This window comes from Rhinolophus sinicus, linkage group LG12 (genome assembly GCF_036562045.2).
Source record: "Rhinolophus sinicus isolate RSC01 linkage group LG12, ASM3656204v1, whole genome shotgun sequence".
In the NCBI taxonomy this organism is placed as follows: domain Eukaryota; kingdom Metazoa; phylum Chordata; class Mammalia; order Chiroptera; family Rhinolophidae; genus Rhinolophus; species Rhinolophus sinicus.
Genome location: NC_133761.1, coordinates 40,911,683 through 40,935,797, shown reverse-complemented (window position 1 = coordinate 40,935,797; position 24,115 = coordinate 40,911,683). Strand labels below are relative to the sequence as shown.

The 24,115-nt window shown below is 43.3% G+C and overlaps 1 long non-coding RNA gene and 1 other non-coding gene across 2 annotated transcripts in view; both read left to right on the top strand.

Moving 5' to 3' along the window:
- The window catches only part of LOC141567879 (uncharacterized), a 191,633-nt gene that overhangs the window by 150,347 nt on the left and 17,171 nt on the right, over nucleotides 1-24,115 (top strand). The gene's annotated exons all lie outside the window — the stretch shown is intronic.
- LOC141567977 (5S ribosomal RNA) lies at nucleotides 19,975-20,093 on the top strand. The gene has a single exon (XR_012491012.1). It is a non-coding gene; the product is annotated as a 5S ribosomal RNA (ribosomal RNA).

Below are 24,115 nucleotides of genomic sequence, written 5' to 3'. Positions count from 1 at the left end.
CTTCCGCGAGGGACCCTGTGCAAGGAGCCTGGAGGTGAATGCAATATCCTGGACATAGCCAGGCTCTCTGGGCACAGCCAGGGTTTCTCAGGGCACCACCAGTACTTCTGGGCACAGCCAGACTTCCTGGACTTCTTAGGGTACCACTAGTTTTCCCGGGCACAGCCAGGGTTTCTCAGGGCACCACCAGTACTTCTGGGCACGGCCAGACTTCCTGGACTTCTTAGGGTACCACCACTCTCTCTCTGGGAACAGCCCGACTTCCTGGACTCAGCCAGGTCTCTCAAGGCACTGCCACTCTCTCTGGGCCTCTCAGGGTACCCTGCTGGAACAACAGCGACTCACAATCAAGGTGCTTACATATTCTCAATGGTGGCCAGTCAAGACACAAAAGCAAATATCCCCCAGTTCCAACAAACAGTCAAGCTGTCCATTAAATTAGGGATGGAAGGCAATTCCCCATAGTCCATAGTCATTCGCCAAGGCTGTCCTGGGGGTGAGGGATGACCTTGACCTCATCCTCATCTCCCATGGAGGATTCAGCAAGCGTTACCTCCTGGGACTACAAGTCCTGCATCCGGGCTGCCTGAGCAGGAACTTCCCTGGCCCACAGGGCTGCAACAACCTTCGCTTTCTCTGGCCTGTGCTGGTTGGGGAACTGTCCACATCTTTCCACCTCTCCACGGGGCTCCATCCCTCCAGCAGCTGCATGGCTTTTCCTGTGCTGGTGAGAGAACCGTCCACGTCCTCCCACCCCTCCACAGGGGTCCAGCTCTCCGGCAGCTGCTCCTCCTGGTCTTCCTGAGACTGAGTGTTCATACACACAAACTGCTCCACCGTCCTTTGGAGAGCTGTGGACGGCACCATACCCTGCTCGCTGCGCCATTTGTCGTGCCGGGAGACCCTGCTCACTGCGCCATTTGTCGTGCAGGGAGGCCTGCGGGGTCTCTGCTCCCGCTCCCCATACAAGAATGCAGGACATGGTGAGGCCAAAAAGGAACACCCACAGAGCCATAGGTAGGGGAGTTATACCACTATATTCTCTCTGGCAGCACTATACTCTCACTGGAGGCTCGATCCACACTGTCTGCAAACCACCATCCACGCTTGCCAGCCCAGCCACCATCTTCTTGCTAGCCCCCATCTTTTTCTCTTCTCTCTGCTAGCACAGCCACAGCAGTTATATTAGTGGCCAATGGCTCACTGGTTACAGCTGACGGCCAACTAGCCACAGCTGATGGCCATCCAATCACATTGATGGCCATTTACTACCTGAGCCAGCACCTGTCTATGTGAGGCCGAGAGCCTGGAAACTACTTTCTGGGGCTCTGCCCCCACAAGGTAGTAGAAATATGAGACACAGGTTCCAAATAGAATATATAGGAGGGAGCTCATGAGAAAATAACCCTTTCACGTGTCTTTATATCCCTCATATGGACGTAGGACTGCTGTGTTGTGATGGCTTGTTCTGTTAGGTAGAAGGGATATTGTCCTAAACAGTGTGGATATTTCCTTTGTCAGTCATCCAAATGAAAGATACATCTTGAAATAGGAAATGAAGGACTGAGTTGCAGGTCTTTATTAAGAGGTACAGGCAATTCAATGGCCTCTTGGGCATGGACTCGAGCTTTTAGACATGCACTAGGGCAGTATTCTCTAAATTAAGTAGAAGGGATTAGCAAAACAAAATAAAATGAAATTGCCTCTGTGTGTATTTTGTTGACATACTAAATATATGTGTGCATGTGGCAGTGTTCTAATATATCGTGTCTATTACAGAAGCTATAGACATATACAATCATTTTCAAAGGAAGATATCATAATAGGTGCAAAGAAGTTCTGATACTTTCTTTCCTCACCCAGTGGATTATTTCTTGTATCCCTTTGTCAATGAAAAACATCCGGCTTAAGAGAAAGCTTATAAGAGTTTATTTGAGCCAAACTGATGACAATAGAGGGGAAGCAAAATCTCAAAGGATTGAGAAAATGCTCCTTAAAATGGCCGTTTTGCAGCTTATTTTATACATAGAATCAAAGGAGGAAGGGTACATGAAATCCATTTTAAATATTGGAGAGGTTACAGATTGAAAATCTCTTACCCTTCTTATTTAAAAAATTATGTTTTAGCTTATATGAGTGTCCATGCCTTGTGTGATAGGCAGAAGTATAAAATGACCCCCAGTGACCCTTACTTTGAGTGTGGATGGAACCTATGAATATGATGAGATATCATTCCTGTGATTATGTGATCTTAAATGAGAAAAGGGAGATGATCCTGTTTGGGCCTTATCTGATCACATGAGACATTTAAATCTAGATCTAGAAGTCCAATAAGAAGTTAGAGATGTAAGTATGAGAGAGATGTGAAGAGAAGGAAATTCTCCTGCTGGCTTTGAAGATGAAAGGGACAAGGTGGAAAGGACATGAGAATGACCTCTAGGAGCTGAAGGCATCCCTTCACCAAGAGCCAGTAAGAAAAAGGAGGCCAGAGTCTTGCAGATACAAACCACTGAATTCTTCCAGCACCTATATGAGCTTGTAAGAGACCCCCAAGGACCAGATGAGCAGCTTGTAGATATCTTAATTTGAGACCAGAATGGAGAGGTTATAGAAGTGTACAATTATGAGGTTCTTATGCTACATGTGAAGTGCTATAATATTATTGGAAGATAGGCTGTGATAAGGGGTGTGTGTGTGTGTGTGTGTGTGTGTGTTGTGTGTGTATTAAATCCAAGAGCAACAACACAATTAAATATAAAAGAGATACAACCATAAGTCAATAGTGGAGATGAAATGGAACCATTAAAAATATATGCATTTATTCCAATAAATATGATTGCATAGATAAAATTTACAAATACCTTAAAATGTGTAAACTATTAAAAGCCATTCAAGAAGAAATACATAACATAAATAGCCATCTATTAAAGATGTATAGCTAAATAAATGCCTTTCCACAGAGAAAACTCTAGATTCAGATGGCTTTATTGATTCAACATAGTACTAGCAGTTCTAGACTGCAATAAAGTCAAAGAAAACAAAGGCACAAAGATTAGAAAGGAAAAAAAATGTACCTATGTGCAGGTAACATGATTGTATAAGTATAAAATCTGAAGAAGTCTACAAAAATACTAAAACTAAATAAGTGAGTTTGTCAAGGTTTCAAGAAACAAGATAAATATACAAAAATCAATAGTATTTCTATATGTTAGCAATGAACATGTGACATCAAAATTAAAAATACAATTTCATAAATAAAATACGTAACAAAACATGCACAGAATTTATATACTGAAAACTACAAAATCCTCAGGGAGAGAAATCAAAGAAAATCTCAAAAAATGGAGAGACATGTTTGTAGATTAGAAGACTCAACATAGTAATGATGACAGTTCTCTTGAAGCAATGCAGATTTAATGCAACCTAATCAATATCCCAGCAAGATTTGTTATAGACATAGGCAAGATTCTAAAATTTATATGGAAAGGCAAAGGAACAAGAATTGCTAAAACAATTTTGAAAAAGAATAAAGTGGGAAGAATAATTCTACATGATTTAAAGACTAATTATTAACTACAGTAATATAGACGTTGTGATATTGGTGGAGGGATAGATATATAGATCAGATAGATATGTAGATCAGTGGATTAGACAAAAGAATGCAGAAATAGACCCACACAAATATGCCTGATTTTGACAAAAGTGTAAAAGCAATTCAATGGAAGAAAGGTAAGCTATTCAGAAAATGATGCTGGAGCAATTGTACATCCACAGGCAAAAACCAACCAACAAAGAATTTTGACCTAAGTTTCACACTTTATATGAAAATGAACTGAAAGTGGATCATTATTTAATGTAAGATATAAAACTACACAACTTTTAGATTTAAAAAAACCCAGGAGAAAAATCTTTGGGTTCTAGAGCTAGGCAGAGTTTTTCTTACCGCTGAATAGTATTCCATTGTGTATATATACCACAACTTAGGCAGAGTTTTTAGACCTAATACCAAAAGCATGGGCTACCAAAGGAAAAATTTGATAAATTAGACCTCATAAAAATTTAAAACTTTTGCTCTGTGAAAGACCTTGTTTTATTCTCTATAAAAGGATAAAAATACAAACTACAATCTGGAAGTAACTATTTGCAAATTACACATCTGACAAAACACTCATAGTATGTAGAATATATGAGGACTCTTGTATACAGGACTCTCAAAACTCAACAGTAAAAAAAAAAAAAAAAATCAATCCAGTTAGAAAAAGGACAAAACACATGAAAAGATGTTGCACCAAAGAAGGTAAACAGATGGAAAATAAGCACATGAAAATAGTTTCAACATCATTAGGAAAATGCAAATTAAAACTACAATGAGATACCACTTGTGGGGACAGAGCCAGGAGTGCAGTTTCCAGGCTCTCGGCCTCACGTGAAAAAGTGCTGGCTCAGGTGGTAAATGGCCATCAACTGTGATTGGATAGTCATCAGCTGTAACCAGTGAGCCATTGGCCACTAATATAACTGCCATGGCTACACTAGCAGAAAAATGGGGCTAGCAAGAAGATGGTGGCTGAGCTAGAAAGAGCAGATTGCAGCTAGCAAGTGAGGTTGGTTGGTAGAGAGAAGTGGATGGAAGGTTGAAGATCATGTGGCTCCTGCTTCCTGTATCTCCAACCCAGCTGCCAGCGAGACTATAGTGGTATGACTCCCCTATCTATGGCTCCGTGGGTGTTCCTTTTTGGCCTCACCATATCCTGCATCCTTATGCGGGGAGTGGGAGATGAGACCCTGCATATCACCCCACATGCCACCACTGTATACTTATGAGAATGGCTAAAATAAAACCAGAGTCAGTGTCAAATTCTGGTTAAGGCACAGAAACTGAATCATTTGTACATTGCTGATGGGAATATAAAATGGTATAGCCACTCTGGAAAATAATTTGGCAGTTTCTTGAAATATTGAACATGTAACTACCATACAAACCAGCAATTGTACACTTGGGCATTTATCCCAGAGAAATGAAAACATGTTCACACAAAAACCTATACACTAATGTCCACTGTAGCTTTATTTATAATAGCTCCAAACTGAATACAGCCTAGATATTTTCAAGGGATAAATGGTTAAACAAATTCTGCTATGTCCATACCACGGAATACTATTCAACAGTAAAACAGAATGAACTATTGCTACATATCACAATCTGGGTGAATTTTCAGAGAATCATGCTGAGTGAAAAAGCGAGTCCCCAAACTTTACACACAATATGATTCCATTTATATCATATTCTTTAAATGTAAAACTATAGAAATGAAGAACAGATTAGTGGTTGCAAAGGCTTAAGGAGGTGCTGGGAGGTGGGAAGGAAATGGGTGTGGCTATAAGAAGGCCACAGAAGTATTCTTGTGATGATGACAATGTTCTATATTTTGACCTTTTCAAGGACCAAATCCTGGCTATTAAAATATAGCGTAGCATGGGACAAGCCAGGATAAAGGGTCAATAAGATTTCTCTTATTTCTTACAACAGCATATGAAATGACAATAATTTAAAAATATAAAATTTAATTAAAAATTATATATGTATAAAACCAATTATTACGGTGTGGGGACAGAGCCCCAGAAAGTAGTTTACAGGCTCTCGGCCTCACGTGGAAAGGTGCTGGCTCGGGTGGTGGATGGCCATCAGCTGTGGCTGATTGGCTGTGGGCTGTGGCCGGTTAGCAGATTGGCCACTAGTATAACTGCTGCGGCTACGGAGGAGAGTTGAGGATTGCCGAGGAGCCCAGGAGAGTGGAAGAGAGTAGAGGAACAGAGTCGAGGAGAGTGGAGGAGAGTCGTCGGTCGGTTGGCGGAAAGGCGGACAGCAGGTCGCGCAACCGGTGGGCCCAGCCTCCAGTGAGACCATAATGATATGACTCCCCTACCTATGGCTCTGTGGGTGCTCCTTTTTGGCCTCACCATATCCTGCATTCTTATGTGGGGAGCGGGACCAGAGACCCCGCAGGCCGCCCCGCACGACAAATGGCGCAGCGAGCAGGGTCTCCTGCACAACATAGGGCAAAATGTACTCCTCTGAAAGTATGGATACTTAAAGACAGTTTACTCTTTCTCACCTAACATCAATTTCAGAGAGCTTCATTTAATGATTTTATGTCCTGGAATCCTCTATTCTATACAGTTGAAGAGCCAGCCTCTGTTTTATGTATAAATGTTCATATTTCTCCAGACATGCAAATTGTTAGTAAAAATAAAATTCTAACAAAGATGATGTATTTATTTTTCTAAACAATAGGTGGCATCTGAGTTTCACAAATAAAATTGATGATTCTTGCTCTTGTATCAGGAAATGTAATTACATTTAAAAAATTCATTTAAATTTAATTTACGTACATAGTACTCCTCATAGTTTATAGTATGTTTATAATTATTGGTAAACTGAACGAATACACTTTTTTTTTCTAAAATTAACATTGGGAATTTTGCTTTTTTTGGAAAAATATGAAAATAATTTCATAATGCACATTTATGTCCCTGTGAGTACAATTTATACAGTGTATAAAAATACTCTTTTCTATCAAATCATATTGGAAGTTTTAACTAAAATCCAGCAAATTCTCATATCAAGTATTAACTTTTCTAATTTCAGTTAATATTTAGATATGTAGGAAAATCGAAATATTCACTATATGAATAATACATAACTATTTTCTAATAAAATTCGCATTATTTGGAAATATTAGCCTTCCAACTATGTAATTTTGACCCCTTTTATATCTTAGGCACAGACATGTTTTCTTGTTCCCCTTCTTTAGGATTGGAAACTTATTCTGAGGTTATTTTAAGCCCAAGGAATCACAGGTGAGACTAATCACTTCCTATTGCTTTCAGGTGTTCAGTATTGATTGGCTACTTTTACTCCAGCTTAACAACAAAATCTAAAGCCTTCTGTGTCATTTCTCTAGGTATAAACTCACATACCGTATTCAGAGTTGTTGACTTTATTCTTTCCTAAGAACAATTTGACTATATTGTTCTGAATATATTTATATTTTATGTCGTCATTTTTTCATGGTGACTGTGAGCACATAACCCTTGAGGGAAGGCCATGAAGAAAGCTATGACTTCCAGCTTTGCCATGACTACCTGGGTCCTGGCTTTCAGTCTACTCCCCAGCCTAGTAGGATAAAAACCTAAACCCCAACTCAATGAGTTGTAGAAACAATCCCAGGCTTTTCATTGAGAGATTGGATTTGAATCCATGCCCTGCCATTTTTGAGCTCTAAAACCATGGTCAAATTTCCAAACCGATTTAAGATTCAGTTTCATCTAGATGATCTGGTGTGAGAATGAAGTTAAATAATTATGTGTTAGCTATTCTATAACAGGGGCCTTACTCATTTTTTTTTTTTGCTGTTCATTATAAAATAAAAATTTTTAAATGAATTCAATTTATAATTCAAGCTATTGTTAGAAGAGTATTAAATATAAATTTTTAGTAATGCCCAGCTAGCAATTGTCAGCTATAGGAAATAAAAAAAAAAAAAGAACAAAAATGTGGAAGAAAATTTTTCTCATTCTATTTTGGAAGTTAATGCTCAGTGTAGGAGTGTTTTGCATTGTTACAGTCTCACCCTGCTTGATCAAAATACTGCTATAAGATCTTTGAGCTGGGACTTTGGAAAAGCAGCAGTGTCATAAAGAGGGCTGATTTTCACTAGAGAAGTCAGGAGAGATGAGCAATGCTGGAAAGGCTTTGGAACTCTGGGAAGTGTGTTAGGGGAGAAGGGGTGTCATAACTGAATCAGGGATGTGAAGGCATGGCTTAAAAACCTAAACTAAGACATCACCTCACAGCAATATGCTATCAAATCCCAGTCATATAATTACCGATATTCAATAATTGTTGTGGGATATGTGCCATATATCTACCCCGGTAAGGACAGCTTTCTGAGTGGTGGTACTTTATATGTTTCTGAGTGGTGGTACTTTAGTGTCTAGCATGGTAATATATAATCTGATTATGTAATGACTTAAATTAGCTTTTCCATCTGTAAAAATAAATTCTGAAATTATCTAGATTACAAAATAATTTTTATTTAATTCTGAAGTTTTATTTCAGCTTTTACTTTTATGCTCTTTAAGGATTTACTGGAGCTAAATCTCTTTAATCAAGAGTTGTATATTTACTATAAATTCAATGAAGTATAATAGAAAGATAGTGAGGCCCCCAACTATATTTTCTACTTGAGATGGCGGGTATCTTTAAAATATATTTGTAGATGCCAGGTCTAGGTAATGAGGCAAATATTTGCCTAAGACGTTGCATATAATTAGCTTATAAATGAAAAAAATCCTTATAGCAATGGAGGCGACACAATCACTTATTTGAAAAGTCTCAGAATTTAGTATGAATTTGATTTAAATAGGACACAGAGGATAAATTTTAGATATCTCGAAGAATCATGCCTCAACATTTTTCCTTTTACTCCTAAGTTTATGCTGTCTGTAAATTATTAAAGACATTTACAAACTATTTATAACATCCAGTTTTTTTTTTAAGTAAGCTACATTAATTTATTTAAAATTTGGATTCCGTACCAAAGGAGTTGTGTAACTCTTCCGGTGTACCAAGGCTATACACCAGAGAAGCTGCAGCACGAGTTCCTGAACGAGTACCGACCCCAGGTACGTTATCCAGTTTGAGCACGGGCAAATTTACCACCCCCTGCACGTGCTCATTGATACCAATGGCATCAAGAGCATGGTGCTAGGCCGGTACCTGGCGCAGATTGAGGAACGGTTGGTGAGTCAAATTTACCGCGGCGTCATCCCGCGCATTCCTGATTGGCTGAGCATTTCAAAAACGCGAGTTGGGGGACCCAATCACGTGTGAAACGAGGGCTACATCCCGTCTTATTTGCTGCCGAAGCAGCAGCCCGAACTTCAGTGGGCGTGGACTAATCTCCAGCGGGCCGCCCTCAACCTCCAGGAGCCGCAAACAGCTCGTGGAGGAAGGAGCTCCTGGCAGAGACCGTGGCCAGCTTGCTCGAGAGTGCAGACGACAAAACTCCTCGTCCTCGAGGACCTCGGGAGACCCAGTGTACCGGAGTCGCGCTACTCACCAGTACATGGAGCTCGTTAACTGGCTGGTGGAGAACGGCATTACGTCAGAGAGCAATGGATTCAGGAGAACCAGGAAGCCTGTATCTCTTACAACGCGACGGGCAATGCCCGCTCGCAAATCAAGTCGGCTCTGGACAACGCCAGCAAAATCGTGAGCCTGACCAAGACGGCCTCGGACTACCTGGTCTCGGGTCTGCATCGCCAGAGCATCGAGGACAACCGCGTCCACCGCATCTTTCACCTCAACGGCTACGACCCGGCCTACGCCGGCTCAGTGGTGCTGGGCTGGTGCCGAAGAAAGTTGGGCAAGCGGAACACCGTCTGGCTCTTTGCACCTGCGCCCACGGGCAAGACCAACATTGCGGTGGCTATTGCCCATGCTGTGCCCTTTTATGGGCGTGTCAACTGGACCAGCAAGAACTTTCTCTTCATGATTGTGTGGACAAGACAGTGATTTTGTGGGAGGAGGGCAAGATGACGGCCAAGGTCATGGAGTCGGCCAAGGCCATCCTGGGGGCTCGGCAGTGTGAGTGGACCAGAAATGCAAGCCTTGCAGCAGACTGAACCCACACCGGTCATCATCACCTCCAACACCAACATGTGCGTGGTCACTGACGGAAACTCGAAGACCTTTGAACACCAACAGCCGTTACAGGACCGCATGTTCAAGTTGGAACTGACTTACCGTTTGGAGCCAGACTTTAGGGAAGTGACTAAGCGGGAGGTCAAAGACTTTTTCGCCTGGGCCACCACCAACGAGCATCGGTCTCACGAGTTTTTTGTGAGGAAGGCAGTCTCCTCCAAAAGGCCCACCCCGGAAGAGTATAAAAGTCCGGAGAAGCGGGCGTGGGTCTCAGCTGGAGATTCACACTCGTCCGAGACAGACGATCTTATCCATTTTGCTCTCAGGTACAAATCAAAGTGTTCTAAACACTTGGGGCTCGATAAAATGCTCTTTCTGTGTAAAATTTGTGAGAAAATGAATCAGGATGTCAATATTTGTCTGGAGCACGGGGCAGAAAACTACAGAATGCTTTCTGGGGGTCAAATTTGTAGAGAATTTGCCAGTTTTTGAAAAGCCAAAAGTTGGCAGAAATCCCTTTGCTGTAATTGATGTAAATATCCCACGCCCAGAGTATAAAAAGCTATGCGCAGTTCATCATATTCTGGGCGGGGGGGGGGGGGGGGGGGGCCGGAGGGCCAGTGTTCTGCCTGTAATCTCACCAATGTTGACAATGTTGATCTCAATAACTGCAATAAAGAACAATGATTGACTCAAACAGATATGGCTGATGGTCATTTTCCAGGCTGGTTGGAGGACACTGTGGGGACAGAATCCCAGAGAGCAGTTTCCAGGCTCTTGGCCTTGCATGGGGAGGTGCTGGCTCCAGCGGTGAATGACCATCAATTGTGATTGGTTGGCCGTCAGCTGTAACTGGTTGGCCAATTGGCTACTGATGTAACTTCCAGTCTGCATTGATTGGTTGGTTGGGAGGCAGAAAGGTGAATGACGGACTGCAGATCTTGGGGATCCTACACCGAGACCTTCTCGTCTGTCCCGGACTTCGAGTTTGCCCCCAAGGCCTCAGAAGAGCAGGTGGAGCCTCCCTCGGTCAGCATCCGCTATCTCACCCGCCCCATCTAACGCCCACCTCTGTTGCATACCCTTCAATAAATGTTTCCGTTTCATTCAAAATGGCCTCCAGCGGTTTCTGGTTTAATGTCACTAGATTGGCACGCAGATAAGCGCACACTCGCGGGCTGGCACGACGCCAACCCTAGCCTCCTAGAGAACGGGTGGCTTTCCCCGGGAGTAAGTACGCTCGCTCGCTCACTGGGCCCGGCGGCAGCAGAACCGCGGAAGAACCGGGGAGAACATGATTGAGTATTAAATAGCATATGGATTTCTTGTGGTGTGGTTCTGTTTTACTTGATTTACTTTTGCAAGCACTATATTTCTAATTAACTGGCCAAATCAAATGAAATCCGCTGAATTTCGAGTGAACATGACCTTTGTGTTCTGTGCTGAAACGTTCATTCACAAACTGTCAAACATCCTATCAATAGTCAATTCCCCTGCCAGTGTGAATCTAAGCCTTCCCCACCACACACACACTCCTGGGGAGAGGATTTAAAGAGGAGGGCATGACATGGCCTGTCACTTTTTATTTATGAAAACACGGTTCCCATGTTTTTGGAACTCGGTTGGAATGCAGTAGCACATTGAAAACACATTGACTGTTCACTTATCTATGAACATGAGTTTATCTGAGAAATGGTTTCCATGAGCAAATTTAAATAAGGGAGAAATATGCTTAGATGTCTTTGTATCGAACAAATACTGCCCTCATACAATATTTCTTTTTGCTGGGTAACCCTGCTGAACTCAGCATAACCTATTGGTGCTGTAAACTGTCTAATAAATCACCAGCCCTGCCATACACTGCAAATAACACAGTGATATGACAAACACATCAGCAGCGGAAATGACTGCTCATACAAAATGATCTAGTGCTAAGATTAATTCAACTTATTGGCATTAGTGAACGTTCTATATTGTAGAAAGTATCGAGGAGATCTTGTTATTCCTGTTCCTTATTCATTTTAGTAATATGGAAGCTAACCCTTTCACCACTAAGCTGTAGCAACTGTAATGTTTTTGGTGGTGATTAGCAGTGAGTTATCTTCTTGCTTAGTCCTCATCTGATCAGTGCTGTTTATGGAGAATTTCATCTGCTAGCTAGCTTGAGAAGACTAAATTACAACATGAATGAAGTGATAAAAAACCCAATATGTGTAACATGTAGAATATCCATTGTAACAATCAGAGTCCCAGAAAGAAATAGAATCAAACTCAGATGATAGGAGACTTTAATGGACATAGGATTTAAGGAATTACGGCAAGATTAAGGAAATCAACAAAGACATTGAGGAATTTAGAGACTAGCAACACAGAGACACCTTCACTAGGCCAGTGAAAGCTGGAGTCCATAGACAGAGACAGAAACTAGAGTAGTGGAGGGATGCAAAACACTGCCGTGAACATATCTCAAAGAACATAGGGAATCTCTTGCTCCTCACACCCTCTCATTTACTGATGTTTCCAATCGGCTGAATACAAATGGGAGCCAGCTGGCAAGATGCAATGCACAGGACTCAGCACCATGGATTATAAAATAAGGCACTTAGAAGGGCTAAGAAGGAATCTGGGACAAGGTAGGTAGTAAAGGGGAATAACCAGCCAACTGACAAAAATAAACTACTGAAATAACCTTCTGTAATGGCTACTTCTTACATGAAGTTTTCTACTTTGGGTGATTTAATTGTAAGGCAGATCGATGCAACAACACTCTAAGAGGTTCTTTAAATGAGAACTTAATGTGCTGTGGCTCAGCAACTCTGGTGGTGCCTCAATCCCAACTATCCATTTGCATCTCTAATGTATACAGAGGTCACGAAAAAAGGGGACAAAAAGTGATCAATGAGATTCAGACAATTTGATGGTTAAGAGGGCTCCAATAAAACCTAGTTTGCAGAGAAAAGGAAAATGGGGCCTGGTGATCTAACAATAGAGCCTCAGTATAGGAAGTATAGGTTCTGATTTGGGGCAATTTGACCATCTCTCCCCTTGTTACCTGGGAAATCTGTGCTGACACTGTTATAGTGATGGTGGTGCTGGAACTGGAGGAAGTAGTCTGCCAGGCAGGGGCAGTGCTTTTCCATGGTGCTGTCCTATCCTGAGTTTTGAACTTGCCATTGTCTAGCGGATATGTAATTGAACACTGAGATTTGAATACTGATGTGATTATATCTGCATTTCCCACTAGGTGGAGCTCACATACTGAAGTTACAGCTGAGATACTGAAATTATAAATAAATAAACTATGTGTAAAAGGACAATCTACTAAAATACTGAGTGTGTGTTCTCCCTCTAGCTTTCCTTTCTCTCCAATTTAAATAGGTTGCTAACGTTGGTGATATCTTGCCTTAGGAATTCAGGAAGACTGAAAGCAGAAGGTCCTGAACTAAAAGACTCCTCTTTGACAAAAGCGAAGAAGGATAGTTTCTTTAATAAATCATGTAGGGAAAACTGGATATCCACAAGCAAAAGAACAAAACTGGACCCCCAAAGGCTAAGACTTTTGAAGAGGAAATGATAGAGGGAGAAGGCTACTGAGCACACAGAGAGGTCGGAAAAGTTCCCAGAGATTGGGAAGGGGATAGATATTTGTGTGTTCAGGAATGGTTTATTTTTTTTCTTGTTGGCATCACCGAGTGACAGTAGGCCATTACAACTGGGGTTCCTTCCCATTGTCCCTGATGGTTCCCATGTCCTGAATGTGGCATGGATGCAGCAGAGGTCAGAGGAGCAGGCCAACTGGGAGAATGATTGTCAGTACAGATTGATTGCTAACGACCAAGGGGCCTATCTGTATGTTGTCACACAGCAGCCTATCTGTCTGTTCCCTAAAGAAAGGAGAGTCTGTGAGACTAATCCTTTCAGGGACTTTGCTTCACCTTTGTGCTTACACCTTATGTCTCCCTGTTTGGCCCCAGGGGATGGCTGGTCAGCCAATGACGGGTAAGATTCCCGGGGAGGGGGGGCGGGGAGGACAACCCAAGCCATGCGCAGCCATGTGGGGACCAACAGGAGAACCCACGAGGTTGATAGAGTTGGGCACAGACCCCCACTTTCCCACAGCTAAGGAGAGCTTCTGCCTTTGTGGCTGCATTTCTTCCCACAACTTGCTTGGGAAGAGATTCAATGATGTGATAACATCAGTTCTCCATCTATTCATATCAGTAAGTTTCAGCATAAAGGTTTTGTCCCTTAGGGAGGTACATCCTGAAACTGATGGTTCCGCTGCTTGCAGGCAAGGTGTTCGAATCAGTTTTGTAGTATAATGTGTGAAATTCACAGACCGTGGAGAAAACGATGTTACTTCCTTGTGTGTGCATCAATAAAAGCCACAAGGAGGCCCAATTTGGGGCTCTCAGTCCTTTGAGGTTGTGAGATTCTTGGCCCCCTGTTTCATAACTTTCTTGATTTCAGTTTCTTTCTTAACCCTTAGCCACCCTTTCTCGTTCACTCACTGCCTGTGTTGTGCTGGACGCAACACCTGTACTTCTGTACAACCTTGCAGTGAAAAAGAAGCCCCAAGTGTAATTGGGTTGAATTGTCTATCAGCATGATCAATGGGTTCAGAATCGTAATTAAATTAGTTTACATAAATTTGATATAGTTCTTGAATAATTGAATGCGTGGACTGAGATTCTATGACCTTACCAATGATCCCTATTGTAAAGGTTTTTTCTACTAAATTTCCACAAGTCATTGAGTAGAATCTGGTTAAAAGTTTTAGCCAGTGTGGTGTCAGTCATCTTTGTTCTTGTCCAAGTTGGATTCCTCTTTTTTTTCTACCTCAGGTCACAGGAATCCTCATGTGGTTGTTTAGGACCTTTATTCTCAGTTTCTACATATGCACCTACTCAAAGATTTCTCTAAGCAAAGCCTCTATCTAGTGATACCTATGAAATCCTGCCTACTAAATGTGCTTTTGAAAAATGCTGGGTATCTGCCCTACTTCTTTACTTTGTATTCAGTCTCAGTCTACATCCTAACATCCTCAAGACACATCTCTTCCTATGTCTGCAGAACCATGTAAAAAGTCATTAAAGCCAATTTCTCGTTGGCTCAATGGACTCATCTTCTAACATTGTACTCCAAACCCCTCCTCCCATGGCTATCTCATCCTTCTCCGTGACTCTTGACTGTGCTTGCTTTAATCCTGTTTCAATTTTCTCATTATTCACTTATTTGCATTTGAAAACCCAATTCTAGATATGATTATATGCGGTATAAGATAACATGGGGCCAGATTTCAAACTATATTACAAAGCTACAGAAATCAAAATAGTATGATATTGGCATAAAAACAGACACATAGATCAATGGGCCAGAACAGAGGGCCTAGAAATAAACCCAGGCATACATGGTCAATTAAATTTTGACAAGGGCAAATAGGAATACACAATGGGGAAAAGATAGCCTCTTCAATAAATAGTGCTGGGAAAACTAGATATTCACATGCAAAGAACAAAATGGGACCTCTTCCTTACACTACACACAAACCCAACTCAAAATAGACTAAAGAATGTAAGAACTGAAACTGTAAATATCCTAGAAGAAACATAGGGGATAAGCTCCTTGACATTGGTCATGGCATGATATTTTGGATTTAGCACCAAAAGCACAAGTAACAAAAGCAATAATAAACAAGTGGGACTACTTCAAACTAAAAAGCTTTTGCAGAACAAAGGAAATTATCAACAAAATGAAAAAAAAAATCTATGGCATGGGAGAAAATATTTGCAAACCACTCATCTAATAAGGGGTTAACATCCAAAAAAAAAAAAAAAAAAATATATATATATATATATATATATATATATATATATATATATATATATGGAACTCATACAACTCAATTGCAAAAACCAAATAACTCAATTAAAAAATGGGCATAGAAATTGAATAGACATATTTCTAAAGAAAATATAAAGATGGTTAATATGTATACGAAAGGCTCAATATCATTAATCATCAGGGAAATTAATCACCATTACTAAAATGAGATATCACCTCACACCTTTTACAATGTCTATTATCAAAAAGACGATAGATAAATACTGGCTGACAAGGATATGGAGAAGAGGGAACCCTTGTATACTGCTGGTGGGAATGTAAACTGGAAGTGGTACTATTAGGATCTGTCGATTGTTATGTATGTTACTATCTTCTTCAATTGTTTTATTGTCTCTACTTAATAAATTACATGGGGTTTGGAATTTAATTTATTTTCTTCCTCTAGAACAGAGTTTTTAACTGTGACACTATTGACACATTGGGACGGGTACTTTTTCACTTTAGGAGACTGTCTTGGGCATCGTAGGATGTCTAGCAATATCCTTGGCCTCTACGCATCATATGCCAGTAAGCATTCCTCTACCCCCATCATGACAACAAAAACATGTTTCTAGATGTTACCAAATGTCCCATGGGGCAAAAATCACTTCCAGTTGAGAACTACTGTTCTGAAGAAGCTGGTATGATAACTTATAGTTAAATTTCTTTATTGATATGTTGTTAATATGCACAACACTGAAAATTTTGTATTCCCTTTTTTCTTTCATTTGTATGATGAGTTATTTAGCATCTGAAAGATGCATTGATAATATTTTATATTACAGCAGTTTCTTTTAGCTCTACAGATATAAACCTTGGGGGAGGCTCTTTTAAAAGGGCAACCTTTAGATTAAACAGAAATGCATATAAATGTAACTTATTCTTGTATATTTTGATGTGAATATGTTCACATATAAATTTATCATTCTATTATATTTAAGAACAGAAATGCAAATGAATAGTGGAGTTAATTTAAAGAATAAAACAGAAAAAAATTGTGTTTGGTATTTTAGTACCCCCCCACCCAAAAAAAGGAGAGCTAAGAAATTGTAGTAAAACTCAAAATGCCAGCATTTTGAAGTAGCTTGTTTTACATACTGAAAAATCAGATTTCCTCAAAAGGTAATATTTTGAAAGTTGTACTGTCATGCAGGGTGCCATGCGGGATCTCAGGTCCTGCTCCCCACATAAGAACTGAGGATATGGTGAGGCCAAAAAGGAACACCCACGGAGCCATAGAAAGGGGAGTCATACCAGTGTATTCTCGATGGCGTCTGGGTTGGAGACACAGGAAGCAGGAGCCACATGATCGGCAATCTGCCCTCCACTTCTCTGCCAACCAACCCACTCCACTTACTAGCTGCAATCCGCCAACAAACCAACCTATCAACTCCCTAGCGTAGCCACGGCACTTATATTAGTGGCTAATGGATAACTGGGTACAACTGATGGCCACCCAGCTACAGTGGATGGCCATCGGATTACTGCTGATGGCCATCTAATAGCCAAACCAGCATCTTTCCACGTGAGGCCAAGAGCCTGGAAACTGCTCTCTGGGACTCTGTCCCCACAGGACCCCAAACCACACCACCTGCCGGAGGAAGAAATGTCGACTTCTCATCTTCATCACCTGAATTCTTACAAGACATGCAGAGGGGTGTTTTTCAAATACTTCAAATGCTGCCACGTACACACATTCCTGGGCTTGACAAAAACCCAACAAGTGGAACAGGTTAGATGGAGAAGTTTCTACCCAACACACAGAAAAGCCTTCTAACATCTAGAACTGCAAACTCTGGAACGTTCTCAGCCAGAGTCTCACCCCAGGGATGTGCCAGGTACAAGCAGGAGGGTCCAGGGCCTGAACGGACTCAGGAGCTGAAGCCTCAGGAGCTGAAGCCCTCACAGTGGAGGTCGCCTGTCACCTGAGGGCATGGCTATAGTCCAAGCTCAGGGACAAGTTCAGAGTTGTTGCAGGAAACTGACTTTGCTGGTTTCTAAGTGGCAATGAACTCAACATACAGAACTGTTTACTTAAGCTACTCATTTGCTGAAAAGAGCAACGAAAAAGGAACATGAATAAAGGGGGCCAAATAAGTCCCACCAAGGACAGGCACCAAATGAGTCCCACCCAGCACCTGGGTGCAAAATAAGTCCCACCCAGCACCTGGCCGCTAAATAAGTCCCACGCACACTATCAGCGCCAAATAAGTCCCACCCACCTCACCAGTACGAAATGTTCCCACCCACCACACCAGCATGAAATAAGTCCCACCCAATACCCAGACGTGAAATGTCACACCTATCACATGGTCATGATTTATGTCATCACATGGGAGTGAAATATGTCTCACTCATCGCATGGGCATGAAATATGTCACACCAACCACACGGCCGTGAAATATGTCTCATTCATCACACAGGAGTGAAATGTGTCTCACTCATTACACAGGCGTGAAATATGTCAGTCATCACACAGACATAAAAAAATGTCACTTATCACACAGGTGTGAAAAATATGTCACTTAGCACACAGGCATGTGATAACACTAACCCTAACCACCCTAACCCTAACCCTAACCCTAAAACTATAAAACCCAAAAACCCTAACCCCAACTTTAACCCTTACCCTCTAACCAAACACTGAAACAGAACCCGAATCTCTAAACCCAAACCTCTAATCCTGATTCCCTGAACTCTGTACCCGAAACCTAAATCTGAATGTGAACACGGAACCCAAACCCTGAAACTGAACCCCAAAATCGAACCAGAACCCTGAAACTCATACCCCTAACCTTGAACTTCTGAACTCTGCCCTCTAAATCTTGAAACAGAACACAAACCCTGAATCTAAACCCAAACCCCAAAGCCCAAAACCGAAACCTAACCCAGAACCCCGGAACCCTAAATCCATGTACCCAAAACCCAGAACTGAAACATGAAGGCAAACCCCGAAACCGAACTTAAACCCTGAAAACCAAATCATGAAACCTGAACCCTGAACCTCTGAAACCCAAACCTCTGTACCCTGAACCTCGAACTGAACACAATCCCGAATGCAAACCCGAACCCCAAAACTGAACCCAAACCCCAAAACCCAAACACAAACCAGGAACCCATGAACCACAAACCTTGAACCCCTGAACCCCGAACACAAACATGAACCCCGAACTCGAACTGAACTCCTAAACCAAACCCCAAAACCAACCACAAACCCTAACACTAAACACTAAACCCTAGCCCTAAACTTTTTTTAATTAAAATTTATTGGGTGACAATTGTTAGTAAAGTTACATAAGTTTCAGATGTATAATTCTGTATTACATCATCTATAAATCACATTGTGTGTTCACCACCCAGAATCAGTTCTCCTTCCATCACCATATATTTTATCTAAACCGTAAACTGTAACCCTAACCCTAACCCTAACCCAAATCCGGCGAGATGCAGGGTCAAGAGCCCTGCGTGAGAGCCAGGGACCATATTCACGGGAGAGCAAGAAGGGAGAGCGAGAGGCGCCAGAATGTTTACCCACGAACTGAGGTGTAGTTTGTTTTGAGAGCTTTGCTTACCTCGGTATTTGCCGTGGAGACACTGCTGCTCTGGGGACAGCATCGACGTCCTTCTGTACCTGCTTCTTTCAGTATTTCCCAGAGAAATACTGGACAAGGGAGGAAAAGGTAAGGAGGAACTTCCTGTGCACAAAATCTGCTGAGTCGTTGAAGGGGGATGTTGAGCTCCAGCGGACAGAGGAGAGGCAGGACTTGGTGTGGAACACTGGTATTTGTTATGTGAAGCAAGATAGGGTTTAGTGTCATTGTACTACGAGTAGCTGTTTATTGTTTTCAGTGCCATTCACGTAGGTTTAATTTTAAGCTCCATTTTGCTTCATTGATGTATGTGGTTTATGTCAATTCCACCCTGTTTTGCTTATTATGTTTTGTATTTTGTCGAGGACCTGGATAATCATATTAAAAACTCTCCTTTGTCTATTAACACATTTCAAGTTACTCACATCACCCAAGGACCAATAACTACTAATGTAGTTTTCACATAACATGCCGAATGCTCCCAAGGCGAGGAGCTTCACCTCCTTGAGTGAACTTGGGTCTGCATGGAGCTTGGCCTCTATTAAATGTATGTCTTTCTGCTTTTATGGTCCGGTTTTCATGTTGTTATGTAGAATTGTAATTTACTTTCTGTCAGAGCCTGCACACGAGAGGAAAGGTTCCTGAAGTGGGGAGTGAGCAGGCGGAGGGCGCAGCGCCGGCGGAGCCGGCCCGCGAGGAGACGCTCGCCACCCGAGCGACCCAGCTGCATGGCGCGCGCTCACGAGGCAGGCCGGGAGCAGGCTCTTGGGGCGCCGGGAGCCGGGTCCCAGCGTCTACGGCCATACCACCCTGAACGCGCCCGATCTCGTCTGATCTCGGAAGCTAAGCAGGGTCGGGCCTGGTTAGTACCTGGATGGGAGACCGCCTGGGAATACCGGGTGCTGTAGGCTTTTGCTCGCCTCTCCTTTTGCGCCGCCGCCCCGGCGTGGCTCCCTCCGAACACCTGGCGCCCCTTGCCCCTCTGCAGCCGCCCAGCCCGCCGAAGGTCCCCCTGGCCAGCGGCGGGTCAGCCGCCCGGCACTACAAGCTCGCAGCCCGGGCCGCACGCCAGGCCCGTCGGCCCCGGCTCCCCCCCACACCCTCTTCTCAGTCCTCTTCGCTCCCGCAGGCCGACAGCCCGCAGGCCTTCTCCGAGCCGCGGTCGCCGCCGCCGCCGCCGCTGCCATCGCCGCGCTCCCTCCCGCTCCCCGCCCCCGCCGCCCCCAAAGCCCAAGCCCAGGGCTGCCTGCCGGCGCAGGCCTCCACCAGGCTTTCTCCATCCCAGGACGTGCCGGTCCTTTGCACCTCGGCCCGAGCCCAGGGGACGACCATCCCTGTGCCTGCACCTGGGCCCCGAGACAAAGGATCAGCGTGTCCTCGGGCAAACGAAACGCCCACCCGCCCCGCCCCACTGGAGGCCTCTGTCTCCACTGGCAGGCACCTCACCCCATACCCCTGCGCGCCCCCTCCCGTCTCCCACAAGAGCCAGGAGCCCTCCGTTCCCGCCGGCCGCGGTGGCCCCGACACACAGGGGAAAAAGAGCCGGGACAAACCAGGGGACGGAGGGAGCAGCACCCCAACACCCCGCACGCCCTCGGACTCCAGGAGAGACCACCATGTCGGAGCCTGCCGACGAGACGAACGGTTCCTGAAGTGGGGAGTGAGGATTGAGAAAAAATTGGACAAGAGACAAAGATGGGATCGGGAGGGCGAGCGGTTCTGACTAGACTGCTGCGCCTGCTTGATTTTTCAGCATGCTTTTATACAGACAGAAACAAGAAGGTTACATAAAGCGGCTGAGGCAGCAAGTACAGATTAGTTATGTTTTTCCAAAGTTTGGCCCTGACTGTCTTTAGACCTTTTGAGATTGTCCCATTCCCAGAACAGCAGGTGTCTGTTTCTGTTTGTTCTTTATGCTTATCGGAGTTCCCCTCAGCCATCCTCCCAACCTCTGCTTGTAGTTACATTTTCTTAACGCTTGATGCTCCAGCTCCCCGCAATTCCCCCTTTTTTTATTTTTTGAGATCGTGCCTGGCTTAGGTGGTCAGTACAGACATTCTCACTTACCCGTCATTGGATATCCTTCATCAAAGCGATCGACTCCTGTCTTAGGTTGTAAGACATCCACTGATCATTACCCGTCATTGGCTACCGATCTCCTTCGGGGTTAGACAGGGGCAGTGGCTTTTGGTTTATTAGCCATGTGGAGCCTTATTTTGTGAATTTCTCCATAAATATCTGTGACTATCCCCATCACAGCTTCTGTGATGCAGGGGAGGAAACATAGTATCAGGAGGATCACAACAGGCGGAATTACAAGGGGAGGGGGGCATAATTTGAAGCATTGAAGAGTATGATGGCAATACATTGTGAAAACTAGAGACAAGTTTGTTGAGAGTATCAGCTATATCGGTGTTTAAAGGAGAGGTCTCTTGCAGTGTCAAGACCTCTTTATGAAACTGGATAAGATCAAGAGTAACATTTTTTTCTTACACGGTCTGTGAGACTCGTACCTCATAGCAGAAAAATGTTTATTCCAATCACCCTTTGTCTGTTAACAGCCGAAGCATAAAGTCCCATGATGTCTTACCTTCTCAGGGTCAAGTCACCCATATTGTAACAGTTCTGTTGAGATAAGTGGAGAGAACTGATCTTCATTGCCCTCATGACTTCTCTCACAATCAGGTGAGAGAGGAAAGCCAGAGACAGCAATGGCTTTTGCCAGGCAGGGGGAAGGGGAGGAAAGGCTCCTTTTTGGATCTTCTAAGGCAGCTCATTGGGGGTCCCCACTCGGTTCCGCCCGGCTTAGGTTGTATCTCCCGTGAGATATCTTACCCGTCTTTGGCTGCAAACCATCTTTGGGGGACCAGACAGAGAGACATAAGGTGTAAACACAAGAATGGAACAGTAGGGGCGTGGATGGGTATCTACAGATGTCTTCTCTTCTGTGGGCTGTCGCTCATGGTATGGTTTAACACCGACCAGGAATTCACAAAGGTTTTTCTTCCGGACCTGGAGAAATACAAGCAAAGCCTCTTCCCCGTGTTATCTCGCGGGGAGAAGTAGGATCAGCTTCCCCACGTAATATTTTAAACAAAGGTTGTAATTCACCGGTTGTCAACCGCAACTGAGGTCTAATCCAGTTAATGCCTCCCAGTAGCTTTTGGAAATCATTTAACGTTTTTAAACAATCTCGCCGGATTTGTATTTTTTTGAGGCACAATGGCCTGAGGCATTAAACAATATCCCAGATAAGAGTAAGGAGGCACTTGCTGAATTTTTTCTGGGGCTATAACTAGCCCATAATTGTGGAGCTTTTCTTGTAAATGAGCAAAAGCAGCAAGCAACTTTGGTTCACAAGAGTGGGCAAGAAGTATGTCATCCGTGTAGTGGATGATGTAAATATCTGGAAATGTCCTTCGGGTAGGTTTTATTGCAGCTGATACAAGTTTTTGACATAATGTAGGGCTACTAGCCATTCCCTGAGGTAGCACTAGCCAATGATAGCTCTTAAAAGGTTCTTGTAAATTAACGGAAGGAACACTGAAAGCAAATCCAGGGCAGTCATCAGGATTTAAAGGTATAGTATAAAAACAATCTTTTAAGTCCAAAACAATTTTACATGTGTGTTTTGGTGTGGCTGCAGGACCGGGCAAGCCTGTCTGTAAGGCTCCCCTTCATTTCATGGTTTTATTAACTTTTTCTAAATCTTGTCATAATCTCTATCTACCAGATTTTTTTATTATTTTTTTTTTTTTAATAACAAAAATGGGAGAATTCCCGGGAGAATTGGAGGGGGCAATGTGTCCCTTTTTAAGTTGCTCCTGTACTAGCAGCTTGGCGGCTTGAATCTTTTTCGGTTGATAGGGGCCTCGGGCAGTGGATCTAGCCCTGCAACTACACTTGGAGGAGAGCTTCATTGTAACCCAGGCTTCTATTCTGATTGAGATTCTAATAAAGGCCCAGTCTGTTGAGCCTGGACTAATTGCATTTGAACAGAGAGGGAAGTGAGTGCAGCTTGTAATCTTTGCACCTCTGCTTCCCAGGGGGATCCAGTTTGGGTTGATCATTCTCAGAGTATCTGATTCCCTCGTGTCTAGGATCGATCACATCCCTAACCAAATTCCATAAGGAAAAAGTATCTACTGGTACTTCAGAGGGTCCACGAGCATCATAATATCCCTGTAAACGCTCTCTCACCTTTTCCCAAGTTTCTAAGTTTAAAGTCCCTTCTTCGGGGAACCAGGGACATATTTGTACTACAAATTCTAAAAATCGAAGCAACTGTGCTTCACTGGTTTTAACTCCTCTAGCTTTTAGCATGCTCCTTAACATGTGAGTAAACAGCCTTTTACTGTTACCCTGTCCCATTTTATTTTACTCCCGACTATGGTATCTCACCGCTTTCACTAACCTTATTCGACGCGTCTCGTTTGCAAGCGGAGTCCTTCACTGATTCCCCAGTAGTCAGGTCCCTGTTCGGGCGCCACTTGTCGGAGCCTGCCGACGAGACGAACGGTTCCTGAAGTGGGGAGTGAGGATTGAGAGAAAAAATTGGACAAGAGACAAAGATGGGATCGGGAGGGCGAGCAGTTCTGACTGGACTGCTGCGCCTGCTTGATTTTTCAGCATTCTTTTATACAGACAGAAACAAGAAGGTTACATAAAGCGGCTGAGGCAGCAAGTACAGATTAGTTATGTTTCTCCAAAGTTTGGCCCTGACTGTCTTTAGACCTTTTGAGATTGTCCCATTCCCAGAACAGCAGGTGTCTGTTTCTGTTTGTTCTTTATGCTTATCGGAGTTCCCCTCAGCCATCCTCCCAACCTCTGCTTGTAGTTACATTTTCTTAACCCTTGATGCTCCAGCTCCCCACACCACCACAAGGGGAAGAGCAGGCACGCAGGCACACAACCCTCACAACCAGGGTGCCTG